Source organism: Simochromis diagramma, unplaced genomic scaffold (assembly GCF_900408965.1).
Source record: "Simochromis diagramma unplaced genomic scaffold, fSimDia1.1 OVJJ01000308.1, whole genome shotgun sequence".
In the NCBI taxonomy this organism is placed as follows: domain Eukaryota; kingdom Metazoa; phylum Chordata; class Actinopteri; order Cichliformes; family Cichlidae; genus Simochromis; species Simochromis diagramma.
In genome coordinates, this window is record NW_024386785.1 from 3,483,396 (window position 1) to 3,506,086 (window position 22,691).

General features: G+C 43.3%; 1 protein-coding gene across 6 annotated transcripts in view; it reads left to right on the top strand.

The window, feature by feature from the left end:
* LOC120728121 (neural cell adhesion molecule L1.1-like) overlaps window positions 1-22,691 on the top strand; it is a 589,469-nt gene that overhangs the window by 535,498 nt on the left and 31,280 nt on the right. For 5 of the 6 annotated variants that reach the window (XM_040022858.1, XM_040022859.1, XM_040022860.1 and 2 more), the window contains exon 1: window positions 8,348-8,531. The exons of the other annotated variant lie outside the window; for it this stretch is intronic. The gene's annotated coding sequence lies outside the window, so the exon portion shown is untranslated. Of the gene's footprint in view, window positions 1-8,347; window positions 8,532-22,691 lie in introns of those variants that run through there. 6 annotated transcript variants of the gene reach the window in all.

A 22,691-nucleotide genomic window follows, 5' to 3' on the forward strand; every position in this document is an offset into this window, starting at 1 on the left:
AGCTTTACCTGCGTCTCAGGTGATGGTATGTGGGTGTGGTCACAGTCTATTTACCTGATGTCGGTGTTTGCAGCAGGTGTGTTGGGTGAGTGGTTTGTGGGCAAACTTTTCTGTTGACCGTCATTTTTTGGCACACCAGTTAATCCATGCGCTAGTTGTAAATTGATTGAAAGCGCAAATGTTTGTTTTTGTTTTGTTCTTAAAATAAATGCGCAAAGTACAAGTACGACTCATTATGGATTATTGGAGGCGCGTCACAGGGACACAACCAACTCAGCCGGCCGCGGCTTTATTTACGGATGAAAGTCGTAACACACCTAATATATAATATACTTAGCAAACAGGCACTTGGATTATATTTTATAACAGTTCCCAGATATGTACCCATGTTTCGCTGCTCGACCCGCAGCGCTGAAGTTCCTTGGATCTGACCATCACCTCTCTGCCTGCTGATGTCATCACTGGAAACCTGTGATGTGAGATGTGAACTGGGTTGGTAGTTTGAGTCTCTTCTGGCCTGAGCTTATTTGATGTTCTGCTTCTCTCAGCTGAAAACAGTTTGCATCCACACTTGTGTTTGTGTTTTTTTTATTTGAACAAATTATAAATTTCATGGAAGTCTGTAGTTTACAAAAAAATAACCTCATCCTAATCCAAATATAACCAGCTGCTTCAATTAAAAATATTTGTGGTATTGGAGGGGGAAGAGGAGACTTTAAACACATCCAAGGTGAGACTGACGTGACCTTGTTGGTTCTGCAAAATGATTCAGGTCTTAGTGGTTGTGTTCCTGACTAGGATAGAAGAAGAGCAGCAGACAGCAGATAGAATTCCAGAGGGAAAGTGAGCACTTCAGGTGAGTCGCAGGTAAGTTCTGCAACCTACCTGAGTCAAACAGCCACAGTCAGTAAGTTAAACTCCTTGTAGAGATGCAGGTTAGAGAAGTTGGGAATATCTGACAGGCTTCAGCCAACGAACTGAGCAAACAAGATCAGAGAGACATGAACAAAATACGCATTTAGAAAGGAGGCGTGTTTACCACCATCACAGAGACAGCAGCAGAACCAGCCGGTCCTTGAATACCAAGAAATCATTCAACAATGCACAGCAGGCATAGAAGACCCGAGAAAAGACTCCACCTACAGGTCGACCTGCAAGGACACACCAGCCACATCTCCACCCGAGAGCAACAGCAACAGGAAAAAACCCGCAGGCTGTGGGCACCGTAATAAATTATTATCCACAACCTGAATCTGGACGTTCAGCTTCCTGTTTTTGATATTCCCACACAGGAGGTGACAGAAAACCACAAAGTTTAATATGAGAATGTGAAGATATCGTCTTCTAGTTTCTTCTTTTTTAAGATGTGGCCAAAGAAAAACCTGATCAGGTCACTGGCGAACCACCGAGGGTTACTCAGTGGTTCGCCAGTGACCTGATGGATGTCAAAGATTAACTGCGTGCTGCCAGACAAAAGTAAAAAAAGAAGTATTTATTTCTCCTCTTTCAAGAAAAAAGAAAAGAGGAACCAGACAATGTTCCGTTTCAGTTGCATCACAAACCACAAGTTTCTGTGTGACTTTACCGAAGACCATGAGAGGAAGAAACGGGGAAGTGAGACAAAGAAAGGCTTTAAAAAGTTTCAGTGTTAATTTAAATGTTGAATATCAGCATTTCTGAAAGGCTGCTTTGATAAAGTTAGGACATATATGTATAAATATCCTAGTTCAGTCTATTCTTCTGTATATAAGATTACAGAGATTATTATAATCCTCATCATCATCACCATCATCTCCGTAATCTGTAATAATATTAATAAGATGCAGTTCCTCTAATGTCCACTAGAGGCTCCAGCAGCGGAAATAAACCTGTTTCCCTCCTTTACAAAGGGCTTCGTGTGAGCAGGCTGACACAAGCTCACATCCACATATGCAGCCAGTTTAGAATAACCAGTTATAAAAACAAAGACATGCTGAGATGTTCTGAACTCTACTCGGGGGTAGTGGAGATACTGAACAAAGGATGATGAAGATGGAAAAGAGGAAGACCACAGAGGAGGAGGATGGATAGTGAGCAGGGTGGTGTGACAGGGGAGGATGCTGGATGGAGGCTGATGATTCTCTGTGGCTACATCAGTGTGATGTGCTGCCCCAAACAGAAAACACACTTTAGAAAGTTGATGAGATTTTTACAACAGAAGATGTTTTTACTGTATTTCTAAGAAAGGAAGAAATCTAATTCTGGATTTTATCATTTAAGACGCCCGCTCTCACTCCGAGGTGCACTATAATGACGATCTGTCAAGTCCCTCGGTGTCCGTGAGGAACACGAAAGGTGATCGTCTGCGTTCTTACGCTACGCGCTGGGTTATGGATGAAATCCAGAAAAATGACGCTCCGGCGGACACACCAGCCATCTCTTCCATGTATTCCAGCCCTAACCCCAACTTTAACCAGCGCTTTGATGACGTTAGATAGTTTCCCAAAGTGATTTAAGTAAAACGAACGTACATGTGTAGATTCATTTCAAACGGTTCTCATGTTTCTAATTTTTCCGATGTCGTAATATAGGGACGTGTTGGGTGCAACCAGTGTCACACTGTGTGCAGTGCTTTAACTTACCACCAGATGGCACTGTTCACTGTGACATCTAAAGGACGAGGCCCAGCGAAGAGTAGATGACCTTTGCTCACGTGGAAACAGGCAGCAGCAGTGGTACAATCTGCTCACAGTCTCCAGTAAAATAATCATTTAAAAAACAGATGACTCTTGTTATTTATCAGAATGTTTTTATGGCATCAGTGCTTCTCATAGCCCAGGTTCAGGGTTTATTGTTTATGGTTCATCACACTGCGCTCTTCCCTCAGGTGTATCTGATCTATCCTGATGAACTGGGAACCAAAGAAAGTGAGCAGGAAGTTGTGCTGCCTCTTTTCACACTCACTTGTTTTCAGTGTGCATGGTTGTCCTGTTTATGGAAACATCACCGTGGTAACTTGTGCTGCAGATGTATCCTGCTCTGTCGCAGAATAGATTTGAGATTACGACATCAGTACATAAGAACGTCTTCCATTGGTTCTCTGGAATCTCAAGAATGGCATCAGCAGAGCTCAGAGGTGCACAGAGGGTCCACAGTTTGTAGAGACTGTCTAAAGTCACAAAAAACCACTGACTCAAAATAATTAATGAACAAGTCACATGCTTTTTTGATTTTGAGCATGTTATGAGCTTAGACATGCCACTCTTCTGCAAATAGACATGTTCATGTCTGTGACTGGTCATATGCTGTAGACTCCACCTCTAATCATAGGCGGTGATATTAACAAACACACGACAGACACATGAATTCACTGACCGTCAGTAATGACAAGAAACGACTGCTGCATATTCAGTCTGTCTCGTTAATGTGATTGCTGAAGGTGTGAGATTGCACTGATGCTTCATCGGTGCATCATGAGGAAGACGTTATTTAAAAGATCAAGGTCAAAGGTAAATGGCTGCAAATAACTTTGTTGTTCACAAAGCTTGTGCATAGGATTTTAAAATTGACAATTTATATTTACATTTAAGGTTATGACATATGATTCAATAAACATGTTTGTGGTTGTTACAGTAAAAAAAATCACTTTTTCTACTCTGATTTTATGTTTTTTGTCTGATTTTAGATCAGTTGTGTTACTACAGTAGTCAAAATGAAAGCATGACTGCAGATTCAGACACGTCAGGTTGTGCTGATGAGACCAAACAAGACAAAGTAAATCGTTTTTAAAGGTGAAATGTGGAGGAAACATCAGAAGTAGTTAAAAATGGCCGATTACACCCTGGACCCCAGAGGGTTAAAATGTTATTTTTCTGCTTCAGCAGACGCAGAATTCATAATCCTGATGGTCTGATTGCTTTACAGGATTTATTGTAATAGAATAAAACTTTAACCTTTATTCATCTTTTCACTTTTTCCTTTGATCACATCTGACATCAGTGCTGCTCCTCAGCTTCTGCTGTCTTTTAAAATTCTGACATCATTCTCTCTGTTGCACTTCAGCCTCACACTTCGGATGACAGGACGTCTTTAATCCCAGTGTGTGTGTGTGTGTGTGTGTGTGTGTGTGTGTGTGTGTGTGTGTGTGTGTGTGTGTGTGTGTGTGTGTGTGTGCACACGTGCTGCAGGTTGTTGGTGTTCCGTATTGAGAGGTTGAGTCGCAATTACAGTAAACAGTATCCACACAGAAAGCCTGTGTGTGTGTGTGTGTGTGTGTGTGTGTGTGTGTGTGTGTGTGTGTGTGCGTGCGTGTGTGTGTGTGTGTGTGTGTGTGTGTGTGTGTGTGTGTGCGTGTGTGTGTGTGTGTGTGTGTGTGCGTGTGTGTTTTAATGACATGTCCCAGACAATGCCAGACATGAGACAAGGACATGAGAGGGAATGATCCTCATCTGTTGTATTGATCTTTGACTCTTAACCATCAGCTCTCAGACGCATGCACACACACACACACACACACGCACACACACACACACACACACACACACACACACGCACTTGCAGGTTAAGCGAATTAAGGACATGAAAATGGAGGAAGGCTATGGAAGTCGGGGGGAGGAGGGGACAAACTGAAGCTGCAGGAGGTGGAGGAGATAATGGGCCCGCTGTCTGCTTGAGAGGAAACTCAATTTTCTGAGCAGAAGGAGATCAGAAGATGAAAATGAAAGAGGGGGAATCTGGAAATACCCTGGTTTTTGTCTAAAGAGCAGTTTGGATGGTGCTCACACTTCCACTGCGGTTCAGCCGTGTAGCAGCACTGCTCTATACAGCACTGTGTCAGTCTGTGAACAAACAGACATCGAAAACTCTGAGAAGAAATATTCATAACTTTGGTCGTTCTCTCGCTTAAGCTCCTTTAAATCCGGTCAGTTTGTGATTTACTGTAACTGTGTGCACAAAGGGATGCATAACGAAGGCTCAGCCTGCTCAGGTCCAGTCTCATCACTATTAAGTTAAACTTTTATTAAACATTAGCTCAGATAAAACATATTTAAAACATATATAAGTATTAATATAATATTGTATTGCTGTAGAATCTTTACCTTGCAAAATAAAGCGCCTTCGGGTGACTGTTGTTGTGATTTTGGTGCCATATAAATAAAACTGAATTGTAATTGATTTAAATTAAGCAGTGAGGCATCTTCCTGCAGCTCAGCTGGACCTGCTGTTGGCTCATGTAGCACAATATGTACTTTATTATTATTATTTAGTCTGAATAGTGAGTGTAAGCACCTTCACACTATAACGAGCACGAGGACGGTGCTCATTTACGTTTGCCTCATAATGGAATATGAAATGCTCTGTCGCTCGTTTCATCAGTAAGCTGACTGTCCTTCATTATTATTTCAGCATTAACAGAGCAGGCTGAGAGGAAGAAAGGCCTTTTCAGTATTAAAATGAATATGTTAAACTTCTGGAAATCACCTTTTATTTTTATCATGTCTGCATGTTTGCATCTGAGAATTTAAACCTGGAAACTTTGTTTTCTGAAACTTGCTGTGATACAAAAACTGTCCAGTTCCCTTTTCTTAGAAAGAGACATGCTTCTTGTGTTTTTCTTCTTTAACACACAGTTAAGGATTGAAAAGGTTAAATCTAATCATCAGCTGCTGGACAGTAAATTACAATAGAAATTATTCTGAAATACCCCAAATTTGCTAAAGCAGTTTCTGTGACATCTGTTTGTACCCGAGGCTGTGACACACATGCAGGTCCAAACACTGTTCAAACAGGTGTTCCCTGACAAACCTTTGTGTGTATGTTTTAGATGGTATTGAAAAGGCCGGCTAGCTTTGTGCAGTCTTTGCTGTGTCTCAGCTTTTTTTACCTCCCTTCTTAGATTTGCTGTTTTGACTGCATACACATATTCCCAGTTAAATACAGCTACATGAAGTGATTTACGAGTTTGGTGTAACCATATAGAACAAAAGGTTGTGCGTTGTAGGTCGTCGTCCTGGCTGCGCAGCACAGAGGGAGGGACCATCAAACACTTTATCCTGACAGCTAACTGAAGCCTGGTTCCTGATGTGCTCGGTTTCAGTTTTTCTCAACACTTCTCTGTGCAGATTCTACAGGAAATGCTACACAAGTACGTGTGTGCAATGAGTGCTACCAAAGAATGTAACAGAAGAATAATCCAAACTTTAACATGTCTCGCACTTTACCTTCAACAGTCCTGTAGGACATAATGACTTCCTCTCTTTCCTTGCATCACTCAGTTTGCTGACTTCATGTGTGGAGTCTCTGCTTACCTTGCTTTCTGTCCTTGATACACTTTGTGACCAATGGGGGCTCGTCCGGGATTGGTAAGGTTACAATTTGCCTCACAACGTGACATTTTCACAGGACCACACATGTAGCCTGAGTAAAAAGCAGACCTGCACCGTACTCAACCTCACTGAGTGCATGAATCACGTAGAAATCAGAAATGCGTTGCTTATGTGTGCTTGTGTAGCTTTTATGCTATTTAATGTCAGTTATTTTAGCTTTTTATTACATTTCTGCGTTTTAGTCTGGTTGTTAAAGAGGAGGATCTCATGCTGCAGGCTTAATAATGCTCAGGCCTCTTCAAAGCAGGTTTTTCTTTTCTTTTAAATGTTTTTGTGGGATTTGCAGATTGTTTGACTGTGATTTGTGTATATTAAGCTGTCGGAGAGCTATGGAGAAGAGCACAGCAACGATGAGACACAAAGAAACACTAACCGATCACTGTTTCACCATATCCAGCTTCCTGCTAAAGAAAACCACTTAAAAAACTGACGCCTGGTCCCGTCCATCTGTCCTCTCACATCCTTCTTTCTGTATTTATCTTTCACACACAAACACACACACAGAGAAAGTGTGGGCGTGTTTTGGATGCCTGCTCTGTTTGGCAGTTAACAAAATGTCACATGGATGTCACTGGGTTTTATAATCTGGAGACCAGAGAACATAATCTCCATTCTAATTATGAGAGGAAGAGAAGGAGGAGCAGAGCGGGAAGGCATCTGGACAGACTGGAAGGAGATGGAAGAAGCACAATGTGAGCTGCTGTTGGTGGTGAGTTCAGGGGCGGTACTGCTCTGTTACGTCACACATTTTTCAGGGTTTTAAAGGGAGTTTGCCTTTTAACTATGACATAGCCAATTTACCCAAAGACATAATAAACTAAAACAAGAGAAATTATTTAAAGAGTTGAAGATTAACAACAAGTTTTAACTTTAAAACCTGCATTAAGCAGAAGAAATAACATAAAATCACTTAAACTACAGATTCTAGTGTAATCACAGTCAAGCAGAGTAAATCCTGCTTCCAGAGACAATAACCACCAGCAGCCAGCATAAAAAATAAAACTAATAAAACAACAACAGTAGATTCACTTTGTTGTGTTTTGATAAGCACGCCTTTGATTGGTTGCCCTAACAGGACCCCACTGACATGCGTAACACAATTTCACCCACCAATTTGTTGACTTGATGTCTGCAGTCACATTTATCTACAGTTATCAGCAAACAATACAAACCTTTGTTAGAGGCTTGTGACATAAGTCCCAACGATGCCACTGGACTAACCCACGGTCATATGGTCACACTGGCTCAGGTCGAAAATGCTTCAGTCTTTAAACCTGCTGAGTTCATGCAAAGCAAGAACCAGCTGCTATTTCACCGACGGCACTGCTCGTATTCAAGCTTTAGCAAGAAACTCACTTTCAGGACCCTGAAGATGCAAATTACTAATTAATCAGTTCAGTTCAGTTTCTATTCATTAGTGTAGCTGAACTTAAAGGGTCATATTCTCTCTCTTCTGTCCTGCAATTCTGAATAGTGCTCCAAAAAAAGAAAGGGAAGAAGAAGAATATAATAACTCTAATTTCATGGATCCATCCATTATCTTCAATGTTTCCATTTCAGGGTTCAGGGGCTTTGATCGAGCTGGTCTAAAATATCATAATTCAAAAATAATTTTAAATAATTTTTAAAAAATCTAAAATATTTACCCAAACTGTAAGGCTTCCCTCTCTAATGGACCAGTGTACTGGCAAACAAACATCTCTTATTGGACTATAGGAAGCTTTTATACTGAGCTTGTGCTTCTGTGATTCAGCCATTAGCAGCATTAATGGATATAAGGAATATAAATATAAAAGACAGAGAGTATGGAGAGGTAAAAATAGGGGATGGGGGGGGGGGGGCTTTGAGGTAAAGAGGAAGGGAGGGGCAGGAGGTATACGGAGAGAGAGAGAGGGAGAGAGGGAGAGAGAGAGACTACAATAAAAAGGCTGATGTCATCTCTGTGAAGCAGCCAATCCGAGAGCAGCAGAGAGGGAAGGAGGGAGGGAGAAGAGGCAGAGCTCAGAAGGGTGTGTTTTCTGTACCACTGCAGCATCAGTGCAAAAAACGACAGGAGGAAAAGGCACAAGTCGGTGGACTGGACCGAGAAACAATACAGAGCTAGAAGAAGAGCCACGGAGAGGAACCTGAGAGGAGGAGACACATCAAGAGGAGACACCTGCAGAGGTAGGACTAACACTGAAGCATCCCAGGCTTCTGCTGGTGTCTGGGTTTCCATCCATGAATGTGTGTGTCTGTGTGTCAGTGGGTTGGAGATCAGGGCTGGAGGCGCTAACGGTGTCTTACATAATAGGAAGGCAGGTAGTGTGTGAGCGACTGTGCTGAGATACTAGACAAGTGTTTGTGTGTCACTGTACATACATGTGTGGGTGTTGGTGCGCACTTCCTCCTGTCTGTGATTTCACCTTTTGACTCAAACATGCTCGGGTCAGTAAATGTTCACTCGTGATGTTTGTGTGGAGGTAAATCCATCTGTAGGGAGTGTCTGACCCGATTCAGCTTTTTAATATCTGATAAATCATCTGCAGCCGTGTGTTTTTATGAATATTGAATGAAATGCTGCACTATACCACATTATCGTGTTAAATTATTCACTGCTGCTCTGTAGCACGCTTCCTTTCATGCTAAAAGTCTCTGCCAGGAATGATTTAGTCTGATCTTCATATCTCCAAACAAGATAGCTGCAATTCCCATCTTGTGTCCATGCCAGCTTCCAGGCTGCTGTCCGCCCATGGCCTGGTGCTGAATGGTGCTGTTTCCAGGTTAACAGGGTCTTTGGTTTGTCCAGTTAGCGGTCCAAAACCAAGAACATATTCAGTTTATCAGCATTTATGACCAAGAAACGTGTAAAAAAAAGTGTTTCCTGTAGCTCAACTTCTCTCTGAATTGGGGGATAAAATGCAGGAAGAGAAAGCTGTGTTTGTCCTTTGCTTCTGTTTACTCTGGAATTCCTCTTTTTCCTCATGGCAACATCATTTAGGCCTCTTTGTCATTCTTTGCCTGCATTGTGGAGTTTTCTCACTTAAAATTAGGCCAGAACCTGAGAGCAGGAATAAGAGAGAGGAGGTGGAAGGAGAGCTGAAGGAGGGGAAGTTGATAAGGTGCAGAGTTTGAGTGAAACGGGAGGTGAAGGATTTAGCCCAGAAGAGCCTGAATCCAAAAAGAGCAGAAGAAATGAGAGGATGTGGAAGGTGAGAGGGAGCCTGGACTGGGATGAGAGGAGGAGGAGGAGGAGGGATATTTAGGGCTGAGTGGCGTAGGAGGATTTTTAGCCCTTTTCTCTTTCTCCCCTCCCCAGATCTTTGGCAGCAGTCAAACTGACTGAAACCATCTGCCTGCATTTTTTATTCAGGCTTTTGTACTTACAGTAGACTACCTCCAGACAGCCACATGAAAAAAATATGCATCATGAAAGGAGCGCTCTGCACAGCCCTGTTCTCAAGATATGACTGCAATAATTAACAAATGATGTTTTTAACCTTTACTGTTCTTTGAACAAACATATCCATCTTTTGTTTTTGCTGCCAGTAACATGAAAAAGTAGCTTCCCACTGTTTTGCAGCACGTCTTCTTTAAAAGACACTCTGAGCTGATCCGTTTCTGTGTTTTGAAAGTCGACTGTTTCCTGCCTCAGACTCAGTTCAACAGTCTTCTGTCATGTTTAGTGGAGAGGAAGCAGCACCGATGCATTTCAGACTGAGCTCAGTTCCAGCTCTGCGTCTGCTTTTTGTTCTCGTGAATGAGTTTGAACTTATTAAAGTGTTTCTGACAGGAATTCCCTTAAACAGACTCGTGTCTGTGTGCAGCGCCTTACTGCAGACGGATCGCTGAATTTTTAATGATATTAAGTTGTGCAGATGATGAAGTTTCTCTATTTCACAATCAGACCATAACCTCCCCGTCTTTTCTTCTGAAAGCCTTTCTGAGATTTTTGTTTTTACCCTCAATGAAATACATTAAATTAAATTAAATAATGTATAAAATAAAAATTAAGTACATATATATTGTTGAAATTAGGAGCAGCTCTTTTTAATTACACTGACACTCACTGTCCTCTTGTCTTAATGTCGACAACATTTATGAAACTAAGTGAACGATATCTGCAGAACATTGATTTGATTTGATTTTTGACAGAAAAACGCCCAAATTAAACCAGCACTGACCCTGTGTGCGCCGCTGGTGACGTGGTGATTAAATCACTTCTTCATCAAAATATTTCTGTGGTTTTTTTTGTATCATCCAAACATTATGACACTTTAAATTCTTTAATATAGTTTTCTATAATGACACCAACCCGTACGTTGCAGAGAGCCAGCTGATAAGAAATGATATGAAGCTGACAGCAGTTACAGAGTGTGCGAGTGCTGGGCGCTCGGTGCTGTCCAACAATGTGGCACACACTGAGCCTCCTGTGTGAGTCTTATTCATCCAGATGGAGCAAAACTCGCCCACCTGACACACCTGATACAGTTAAAAGCATTTGAAATTATTCAGACAGCCTCTGTCTGATCAACCTGGATTCTGAATTATGACACAAAAATGATGACGTGTTTATTCATCTACATTTACAAGATCAATATACTAATAAGAGGTTATGAAAAGGGCAAAGATATAACAAGTGGCATAAATGTGGCCCATCTGTAAACATCTGTCACAGTTTCCAGGCTGGGAGCAAACATTTACCGAAGCGTTGATCCAGACGCGTGATCTTTGGAGTGTTTGAGGTAAAAATGATATCACCAGTTTTACAGATATGGGTAAAGACTCTTCACACATCAAAAAATTAAACTTTACGCAGCATTTCTGAAAATAATATCAACGTAAACTCTGTGGCAGTTTCTCCACAACTTTTTGTGACTTTTTATAAATAAATATTTTCACATAAATATTCTCCATTAATCGTTTTCTGACGTCCCGAGCAGCATTTAGCAGCTCTGCATGCAGAACATGTCAGAGGAACGATGCGGTTGTTTAGCGGAGACTGTTTAAACCTGTTTAAAAGCGCTCTGACTGAAGTTGTTACTGAGAGTAATTCTGGGCCCTCGGGCAAGCCTCGGTGTCTACATCCCTACGTTAGCATGCAGACTGGGAGGACAACCTGAATTTGTCCCAGCAGGTCTATCAAGTGGATCAAAGAATGAGCAGTTTGGACTAAAAGGTTTCAGCCGCAGGTCAGATGGAGGTCTGGGTTCAGAAAATAAGATTAGTCTGAATTTAGCTCTTTCTCAGTTCCTCTGTCTGTCTTTGCTCTGAGTGTCGTCTGTGATTCTCTTTGTGGCATTTCTCATCCATCTTCATCCATCTCGCTCTCACGCCCCCGCTCCCTCCCCCTCGAAACATCTTTCCTCTCTTTTGACCTTTCGTTCTTCCACATCGCCTTTTTTCCATTTTACCCTCAACAAATGAGGTCTTTGTGTTTAGAAATTAAGGAATGCCCTTAACACCCCCCTCCCATCTTTTCCTTCTTCCTTTTTCGAGTGTGTGTGGAGATTGGGGGGTGCGTCCATTAGCCCGGATTAGAGCCTGTAGGCAGGTTTTAACAGCCCCTCTGTGTTTGGGGCTTTAATCTCTTCAGAAGCAGCTAATCTGACTTCACTGGCTTTAACACACACACACACACACACACACACACACACACACACACACACACACACACACACACACACACACACACACACACACACACACACACACACACACACACACTCACACACACACACACTCACACACGCATACACACACTCACAACTCACACTCACACACGCATACACACACTCACACTCACACACACACACACACACACACACTCACACACACTCACACACACACACACTCACACGCATACAGTGGAGTAAATGTGTCTGTTTTTGTGGGCAGTGTAGCTGATCCATGACAAGAGTCCATTCATGGCGTGACCACCAGCACAGAGACTCTATCAGACAAATATCAGACAAACAATATGATCAGTGACTCGGCGGACCAAAGGTCACATGACATACAGTCTCCTGACCAGAAGATGAGCAATACGAGACATAAATCTGATGCTTCTCACCAACCAGCAAAACTGTTTTGATCAAAGGATAATTTTTACCATATATTTCCTGTCGTGTATCTTCTGTGGTGATGGTGCATGAGCCTCAGGCTGCACTCGCTCGCATCACTAAACATTAGTTTTTTCTAATGTCAGAGCTTTAAATGGTCATAAAGAACAAGCATCCATTTGTGTTCAAAACTTCTCTTTAAAAAGTGAAACTTGAGTTTCAGGAAGCGTAAAGTGTGACTCATACAAAGCTGATATAGTCGAGAACAGGACGCCTCGTTTTTTGGCTTTCAGCGTTTTTTCATTTTTTTATTTGATAATAAACTGAATATTTGGGAGATTTCGGGGGAAAAGGTTTAAAAACATCATCTCAGGCACTTTTTCAGTTTTCTAAAAAAGTTTTCTAAAAGAAATAATAAAATCCCCAAATAGTCTAATCAGAAACAGAAGAAAAACTCGAGTGGTCTAAAACGTGTTCACTTGTCCGTTCCCTTAATCTTTATGACACTGAGTGGAGCTCAGACTCTGTCCTGTGTTCATTTTGCTCACAGATGAGTCTGTTTCACTAAAACAAAGAGTGACTCATTCAAAGCCAGTAAACACTGATCAGTCACACCTGCTGTGACCTCTTTCACACTCCACCGCAAAAAAGAGGAAAACCTAATATTCATATCCGTGGTTTGCTAATGCTGGTGTGGAGAGATTTTATAGACCACAGTGACCTACAGGAAATAAAGAGGAGTGAGGTCATCGGCCACTTTGTTGCCCAAAGAGAAGCTCGCCTGTGCGTTAGGAGACCACAGCATCCAGGTTCTGCTCCGCTTTTTTTCTGCTTAATGTCATTCTTACTTGTTCCAAGTGAAACGTTTGGATCGTTCCAAAGATGAATATGTTCAGTGGGGATAAACTGAGCCGTCATATCGTCTTCATTTCCCCAGAATTCACTGTTAGATGGTTTCAGTCACCAACATGCTTCATGATGGAGAAATGTCTGATTGGTTCATCACTGCCCTTAAGTAAAAGTTCATCTTTGTGGCACGCAAATGTTATCTTTAGCATTGGTCTGATTTTTCTGATATTCATCAGAAAGCTGACAATTGAATAATCAAGAAAATAATTCCAAAGTTAATAAGTGATGAAAATAATCCTCATGTCTGATTGAATCTCGGCGTCAGGGTCATCCCACAGCTGCAGAATTATCTCGTTTAATCCACGATTATCTTTGCATAATTTAACATTTCTTTGAATTTTTGAGTTTAATCCTGTTGCACCTCCAGTCGCCGAGTACTCGAAATAAAGCTTTTCAGTTTAAGAGATGAGCGCTCAGGAAGAGGAAATATGTTTCTCGATACTTTAGTATGTTCTGCATTATTTCAGCTCCTGCTGCTTTTCTTTTATCTCCTCATACCTGCAGCGACGGCAGAACTTTTTCCTGAGCTCACCATCTGTCACCTTATTTGTGCTATATTTGTGCGTGTGTGTGTGTGTGTGTGTGTGTGTGTGTGTGTGTGTGTGTGTGTGTGTGTGTGTGTGTGTGTGTGGGCACTTTAAGAACCTGCACAAAAGGAGGGAATAAGCTTCCCAAAAACTGGACGGCTGCTTTAACACCGCAGACCACTCGTGTTGAGCAGAGGAGACGCGAGTGGGAACTGAGACAATGGGAAGAGAAACTGTGTGTGTGTGTGTGTGTGTGTCTGAGAGAGAGAGAGGGGTGAGTTGAGGCGATGTAGGGAGTGGCACCGGAGAGAAAGCGAGGGAGAGGTGTGGAGGGATGGAGTGGGGGATGGGAGAAAAGAAGGAGGGGCAGTGTTGGGGGATGGGAAAAGAGGAAATATTGCTGTGTGCTGCTGGAGTCAGGGGGTTACCATGGTGATGGGAGAATGACGGAAAGGGATGGGAAAGACTGCCAATACACACACACACACACACACACACAAGCGCGTGCACAAACCAAATTGACATTTTTCTGTCTGATTAAATAAAGAGATTTACGTCAAATCTCCTTTTAATTTAAAGCTTCCTTCCTGCGTGCTCAGGGTGGGGCGAGCAGAGACAAACGATGCTGCAGAGGGAGGAAGAAGAGGAGAAGATAAAGACCGAGGCTCTGAGAGGAAATGCGATCTCCCACCTGGGAGGGGTGTAGCTGGGAGCCGGAGAGATGTGACGGTAGACGCTGATAAGTTAAAGTTATTAACTTACTGGCACATCAGTAAAGTTCAACCGGACTCAAAAAGAAGCAAAAATTAAATAATTGTGAACCAAACAGTGTGTTAAACTCACTTTTACTGTCTGTGTGCAAACAGGCTGTAACGTCTGTGACTCGCTGCTGTTTTCACACATGATCTGCATCCCTGACACAGACGTGTTGGGGAGACACGTGATCCAGTGCAACGATCACTGCAGTCTCCTTATCTATTTTGCCTGATGTGTAAAAGCAGCACGTGTATAATTTAACCAGCGTTATACTCTTAGCACCACCTTTGCCGTCCTTGCATCTATGATGACTCTGATGAACCTGCTAACTCACTCGCTTGCTAAATGAACAGCTAATGTAATTTAGTTTAATTTTAGCTTCATAATGAAGTTTTTATTTGAACCAAGTGGCTAATAATCAAGTGACGCTTGTAGCTGTTTGTGTGAAATATCTGTGAAAGAAATGCAAACCCAGACTAAGCTTGCAGAAATCCTTCATCTTTGTTAAAGAAACTCGTCCGTTCGTGTTCTGTGTGACTTCATCTCCGCGCTTCAAACGAATTCACCTTTGTCTCGTCGATCCTCCCGAGCACCTGCTGGCTGTGACCTCACACCTCCCACATCAACAGGACGAGGTTATTATGTTGAGACAAAATCAAAGCCCGGCGTAGCGCCTTTTACCTGCCAGGAGGGATTAGGTGTGATGTGTCTGCGGCTGCTGTGAGTCTGAGCTCTCAGTGGATCATCAGCCGTGAAGAAGAAAGATCCAGAGTCAGAAGAGCCGCTGGCTCGCTGTGGTGTAAGTGGGTGGGAGTGCGTGGGAGGATGTGGTGGAAACAAGAGAGGATGTGTGTGGGACCACTGAGGATAATGTGTGTGTGTTGGTGAGAACATTTAAGTGGAGCTCATCTCCATAATGTGGATTCATTTTCTGTTTCGCCTCGGGCCTCACAAAGTTTTACAGCCATGCTTTCGATCTTTACACACAAACCTCTGCGATGTCAGTCGTTGCTGGGATTCATATTTTCATACATACACCATGAACTCACTGGTTCCCTGAGCTCCACGAGCGCTACTTTCAGCTCGTTTGTTCAGCTCAGTGTTCTCGCTGTTTTGGCCACAGGCAGCCGTGTCCAACGATAAACCCAGGTACGCTACCTGTACAGCAGACGGACGCCGCGCGGGACTAGCCTGTGGGAGCATTAGCAGCTAAAGACTCGAGCTGGTGGTTAGATATGCTCGCTCCTCCTGAACCAGCTACTGTGCGTCACAGCTGCTGTGATGGAGAGCATGAGTTAGCGTGAGTCAGGTCTGTCAGGTCTCATAAACTTGTGAAGCACCCGCTGGCATCACACACTGTTGGGAAGGAGAACATTTTAACCCAATTCCCGCCTCTTCCTAACCCTAACACGGACGTTTATAAAGTCCGATTCGATCTGAAACCCAAGTAATGAATCCTCCAATGAAAACAAAGCAAAGCGAGGAAAACGTGAAGGTTCAAAGGTCGACGTGAGGCAAACGTGCAATCAGACGCTGACGTTACCTAAAGTCCTGGAGCAGGTCAGGATCTGTGCTGGTGGCAGTCACAGCTGTAGCTCGGTGGTGTATGAGCCGATGATGTCACTGAGGCGTTTCCTCTGTCGGCCATGTTTTTATCGCCTCTTTCTAGAATGAAACCAGAGAAGAAGCGGGAGAGCGGTCTTTGCTGATCTCACAGCTCTCAGTTAAGTGTGCCCGTCACACCCGTGACACATGATCATGTGAGGTATTGATTGACAGCTGAGCCGAGGGCCGAGGCCGCACGCCGCCGATTCCATGTTTTAATCCAGGATGTGTGAAAATGATTAGATCAGATTAATCAGAGAGGTTGTTGAATCAGAGGATGTAACATCCCTCGCTCGGACGACCTGTTTCGTGTTCTCTCTCAAACACATGAACAGTACTGCTGCCTCCTCACTTTCATTTCTTCTTCTCCTTCTTTATAGTGTTTGTTGGCTGTTGGCAAACAGTAAAATGGTGCATTACCGCCACCACTTACTTTGATTTGGGTGGAGGCAGTGATAGATGTGTGGCCGTGGGTGTTGTATACACCGCCCCGAGCACTCTGTCACACTGTGGCCTCTCACAGCTGGCGCCACTCACCCCTCAGCTAAATCTAATGGATTCCAGCGGGGCCGGGAAGCCACCCAGCACGGGAGCCGTTGTTTATCCAGGAGCATACCGTCACTAATGAGCAATTTATTCGTGCCTGTGTCGCTTCGTTTGCCTTCGTGGAGAGAAACGCAAATCATAAACAAACGTGCCGGCTTTGTGTCTGCCGGAGTGTGTGCGTGGGAGGGTGGGCTGTTGGAGGAGGGCGGAGGTAATCCAGAGGTGACTAAACAATGTCACACCAATAAGAGCTCATTTGAATGTGAAAAGCGTCGGGCTGAGCTCCGGGACCGACTCCCCACATCCCATCTGAAAGGCAAATACACAGAAATAACACAATGGAGCTGTGTGACAGACGCACATGTCTTCAGATGCTTCGTCAATTAAGTGATTAGTCAGAAATAATCAGGAACTTTTGATAACCAGCTTTTCATTCAACAAACACAAACGTTCGCTGCTTTTTCTGCCTCTGCAGGACAACAAGCCGTGTTTCAGGACTGACAGCCTGGTGTGTCTAACATTTGTTTAGTGAAATACTTAAAGCCTAGAATCAAAAATATGTTTATACTCTTGCCTGTAACCCTGTTTTTCGGGTGGGCTGCCCAATTCTGAGGAGATGTTTGTTTCCCTTTAAGTCTGAAACGTCTCGTTCCACAAACACGAAGCAGTTATTCATGAAAATCCTCTAACGTTGCTGTCAAACAGGACTGTTTTCTATCATCTACATCAGGGGTCTCAAACTCCAGATCTCAAGTGTCCTGCAGGTTTAAGATCTCACCCTGGGTCAACACACCTGAATCACATGACCAGTTCATTCCCAGGCCTCTGGAGAACTTCAGACATGTTGAGGAGGTCATTTAGCCGTTTAAATCAGCTGTGATGTATCGAGGACACATCTAAACCCTGCAGGACTCCGGCCCTCTTGGCCTGGAGTTCAACACCCCTGATATGCATCTACCGGTACTATGTGAAGGAAGCTCAGCCAAGGCGGACGTTCACGTCGTGCCACAGACGGGGGCTGGGCAGCACACTGATACCGTCGGTGTCGACACTAAAGAAAATATTACGTTTGTAGATTTTTGAGGGGCGGGGTGATGAGCTGAACATTTTTCAGGTTTTATTCTTTGTTATTATTGTTTAATTTATTTATTTGATTAAAATCAGGAGGAGGCAGAAATCACCTTTCTGTTTTGTAAACATCAGCCTTCATTTTAAATGCTTCACCTCAGCCCATGAGCCCTCAGCCCCTTAGGTTACAAATTATACTAAAAAATAATTGGTTCATATGAACTTTGACCTTTGAGCTCTGCACAGTCAGCAAAGTTGGTGGGATTTCTCCTTGGGGATCAAGATGAAGGCACTCCATCAGAGCCTGACTGACAGACTGAGCCTGGCTAAAACATTTCACCCAGAAATCACAACCTTGTTTTTTCAAAGCCTACGGTGTCTCCATTAACGGGGGGTGGATGCTTCTGCCTTTGCTGCAGCGTGGTTCTTTCATGGTGGAGGCTGATAAGGCAGGAGAGTTTTCATGGTGAAGCATCGCCTGGAGCCGTTTTACAGGCATGTCGCTGGTGTGGAGGCAGAAAGAGGATCCACACAAACAGAATGGCAGAACAAAAGTAATGAAGGAGGAAAAGCTGCAAACAGAGAGGAAAAACAAAGAAAAGGCAGAAGAAGACGGCGGGTGGTGGGAGGCCTGTCAGCGGAGGAGCTTTGTAGTCGGTCAGAAACCTCCTCGTGATTATTGAGTTATTCATCTCTCCACTTCCACGGGGAAATCCCAGTCTGCTTAGACGTGAACACAAAGACAGCTTAACACTGACGTGTGTGTGTGTGTGTGTGTTGCTACATCCTTCGAGTTGAGGTCATCCCTGTAAATGACAGAGCTGATGGTGACATCATCTGTGCATCATAAAGCTGACAAATGCACAGCAGCTGAGTCATGACTGACAGGAAGAAAAAACACTTCATGTTTCAGAAATCATTTAAACACTTGGGTTCAGTTTTTTCTACTCTTGGATCTGTATGATGTCATAAACAGGGGACAACCCTATTATGTTCTGGCACAGAGCCAATCAGAACGAAGTGATCTGAAAGGGGGAGGAGCTACAACAGATCCTCCACCTTTCCCTCTGAGGATGAACTGAGCGAGGCCTGCTATAAGACTGATCAATGTGATTAGTGTGAACTGTGACTCAGAGCTAAAAATATGCAGCTGGAAACAGTCATAGTTTCGTCACTGATGCTGATTTGAATCTGTCACCGCACACAGTGTGAAACATTAACACATCAAGAAAATGAAGCCAGTGGAGATGGGCCTTAAATTTGGTCTGCAGGCCTCAGGTGGTGTTACCTGTGGCTGTGAGCTCAGGGAACACTGACCTGCTGAGTTTGAGGTCCGAGTCGCTCTTTCTGGCTCTTATTAAAGTTTGCTTGGTCAGACCCGGCCGTCCTCGTCCCATCAGTTTGTTGCTTGTTTTAAAAAAGATGGTGGAGGTGAAAACAACGGCTCCCGGGCCTGGCAGATCCCCATCTACGAAACAGAAGTGAAGAAGTTAAAGAATTGAAAAGGGGAGTAAGGGTGGGGAACGTAAACGAGAACGAACAGCTCGTGGAACTGAGGGAACATCACTTTCAGATCGCTCTTTTTTTCCCAGTAACATTTTTTTTCTTTTCTTTTGTTTTAATTTGTTGTAATTTTCAGCAAATCTGTTTGTGCTCTGCATGTTGGGAAAGAGAGAAATGACCTCTCTGCTCACTCAGTCACAAAGGGTTTTGTGGAAGTGCCTGCCACGCTCGGCGCTCATCGTCTACCGAAGGACATTTGCACTTGAGTACTTTGTGTCTGGTTGCATGTGAAGAAACTTTACAAATCTGTAATCTGTTAAGCTGCTTGGAGAAGAGCCAAAGCCTCTTCACGAGAAATGTTGAGTCACTGCGGTTCAGAGGAATAAACCCACATACTGACTGTCACATCTGCTCTGCACCAGCATCTAAAGATCAGATTAAACTAAAGTCATCAGATGACCTTTTTGCACTTATTCAATTAAAAAATGACTTGTTGTTTTTCACTGATGTCACAGACGGCCATTACAGGAAGAGAGCAGTACAGAAATGTCAATTAGGAAAGAGTTTATTTTAAATTAAACAAGCAATTTAAAATGTTTCTTAATTTATGGTGTGTGCAGTCAGTACTGTCAATGCTGAATGCAATGGGATTTAGTGCAAGACAATAAACCAAGGAGCAAACAAAGTCCAAAAGAGGAGCTCAAAGAGGAGCTCGAAGGACTTTTCTAGAGCACTGGATGCTGGGCTCAGGTGTTACCAGTGATGCTGAGTGTTAAAAAGCCACGCCTCCTCTCTAACACCTGCAGAAAGGAGCTGTCACACAGACAAGAGGAAAGTAGAGCGAGTCGTAAAAAGTAATCTTCTTAAAGTAAAGCCAGCTCCAAATGTTTTGGCTTTGACTCTACTAAAGTAGCTTTGATTGAAAATTCAAAATAATCTTTCTTTATCTTATACAGAGCCTCAGTTCATCCTAACCCCCTAACCCTAACCCTTTTAGCTCCTCCCCCTTCGAGTCAAATTTCTTCTGATTGGGTACAACCCGTTAAAAGTAAGAGGCCTGAAGAGCAGGTGGGTCCACTGTGCCTGAGATGACCATATATCAAACTTCAGCTGTACAGTTATAACATGCGAGTCTATGGGACGGACTCACAGCTGGAGTCTGCCTCCAGTGGCTGTTAAAGGAACTGCAGCTTGAATTTGGTTCATTTTTTCAGTCTTCAGGTTTCCTCTCAGATGCTAACAGGAAGTTTACCCACACTTTGACAAATAACTATGACAGAAGAATCTAAGGATTCAAAATGCTTTGTAGCGTTTTGTGATGTGTGTGGAGTTTTAGAGTCTGCTGTGGACATTTCAAAAAAATCCAGTTTTTGGTTCCTGACATTGACGTTTGTGTTGATGCTGTTACACTAGGTTTAGATTAAATTATGGAAAGTTCGTATGCTGATTTTTTTTTTTTCATTCTTCATTCAAGATAGTGATCCTTACTAGGGCTGGGCCATATCATACCGTTCACGGTAATACCGGTATAATGTTGGGCAACGATAAGAAAATGAAATATGGCGATAGAATATGGGTAAAACGCACATGCGCAGTGCCTTTGTTTTCATACGCACATGGCCGAAAAATCATGGCAGTGACGCAGAATGAGAAGAGTGAAAGCGGATCGTTGAATGAAACGGATGAACCAGAACTGGTTTGTAAAAATGCTGCAGCTTCAGTGGTGTGGAACTGGTTTAGCTTTCATCCGTCAGATACACAACAAAGCACTATTTTTGGTAGCGCATGCTAGCGGGCCGTTGTTATTATACGGCGCACTTAAAATCAATCCTTTGATTTGTCTGAAAGTAGACAGAGCCCCTTATAACCCCGTGTGCCTTATGTATGAACTCTGGTTGTGTTTACTGACCTCAAACCGATTTTATGTGCACGGCGCTCGAAAATCTGTCAAATGTTTCAGTACGACTTTGCTAAGCTACGAAGCCGCACCGCTCGATGGATTGTCGGAGCATTACGGCTATCGTAGGCGGAGCCTCGCGGAGTGATACGTACTGTGCTTCAACATAATATTGAAGCACAGTACGTATCAGTGTGTGTATAACCTCTTTTTTAAGTTTTGTGGATATTATACATGGATATGCTGAGGATGTGTCGGCCAGTTTCCACTGGAAATGCCTTTTGGTTAAACTGTCAGCGAGGAATTTGCATTTGCACTGTTACATGTTTATATAACTTTAATGCACATAAAAAAACAGCTGCTTGTTTAAGTGAAAATACATTGATTCTTTTTTTTTTTTTTTTTGCACTAATAAAGAAAACAAATTTTCAAATGTATATCGTGATAAATGTTTTTGGTCATATCGCCCTGCTCTAATCCTTACCTCACCTTTAGAAGATAACATTTTCTGCGAGGCAGATTTGTTCATTAACAGCTTTCTTTGTAATCCGGGTGCATTATGCTTCATTAAAAACATATTTGCTTTTGCACATGAACAGTATATAAATGTCATTTCTCAGAGAAAGGATTTCTGATACATATCATCCCCCCTGCTATTCACACAGAGACAGCAGCACGTTTAACTCAGTGGTGCTTCATTAAAATGACACTTCATCACATATTCATGAGGACTGATGTGAAGGACATCAGCAGCTCGATCTGCAGACTGTCGCACACACTTAGCAGAGTTCACCTATAGACTGTCTGCTCTGTGGTCTGTGTGTGTGTGTGTGTGTGTGTGTGTGTGTGTGTGTGTGTGTGTGTGGATGGAGTAGTAAATGTGAGATGTGTAATGAATAATGAATTTAGGGTGAATTTAGGTCATGCGGGCGAATAGGAGGGACAACATGGGAATAGCTCCTTCTATCCTCATCTCCGTATACCTGTGTGTGTGTGTGTGTGTGTGTGTGTGTGTGTGTGTGTGTGTGTGTGTGTGTGTGTGTGTGTGTGTTTCGTGCAGACTAAAAGGGAAGTACCCTCTCCTCCCAGCATTTGCTTAATCTCTCCATCCACACGTCCCTGTTCTTTCCTCCAGATCGGAATCTATCAATGAATTAATTTCTCGCTCTGTCGCTCTCCATCCGTCCACCTGCATCGCCTCCCTTTGACTCTCCGATCCCCTCCCACCTCCCCACAGACTGCTCCACCTGCACCCGCCCCGTCTCCCCTCCTCCCCTCAGGCTTCCCTGTGGACGGGCGGGTCCACCTGCCTCTGCCTTTTGAAGCCCTTCAGGTTCTCTGGGATGGCTCAGGACCCTGAAGAAGCCGAGGGGGGCCGCAGAGAGGAAATTGGTACAGTATGTTTAATATTAACCAGCACAGAACGGAAACATGGCTGCCCACAGGGCATGAACTGCCTCTTTACTGCGGTCTG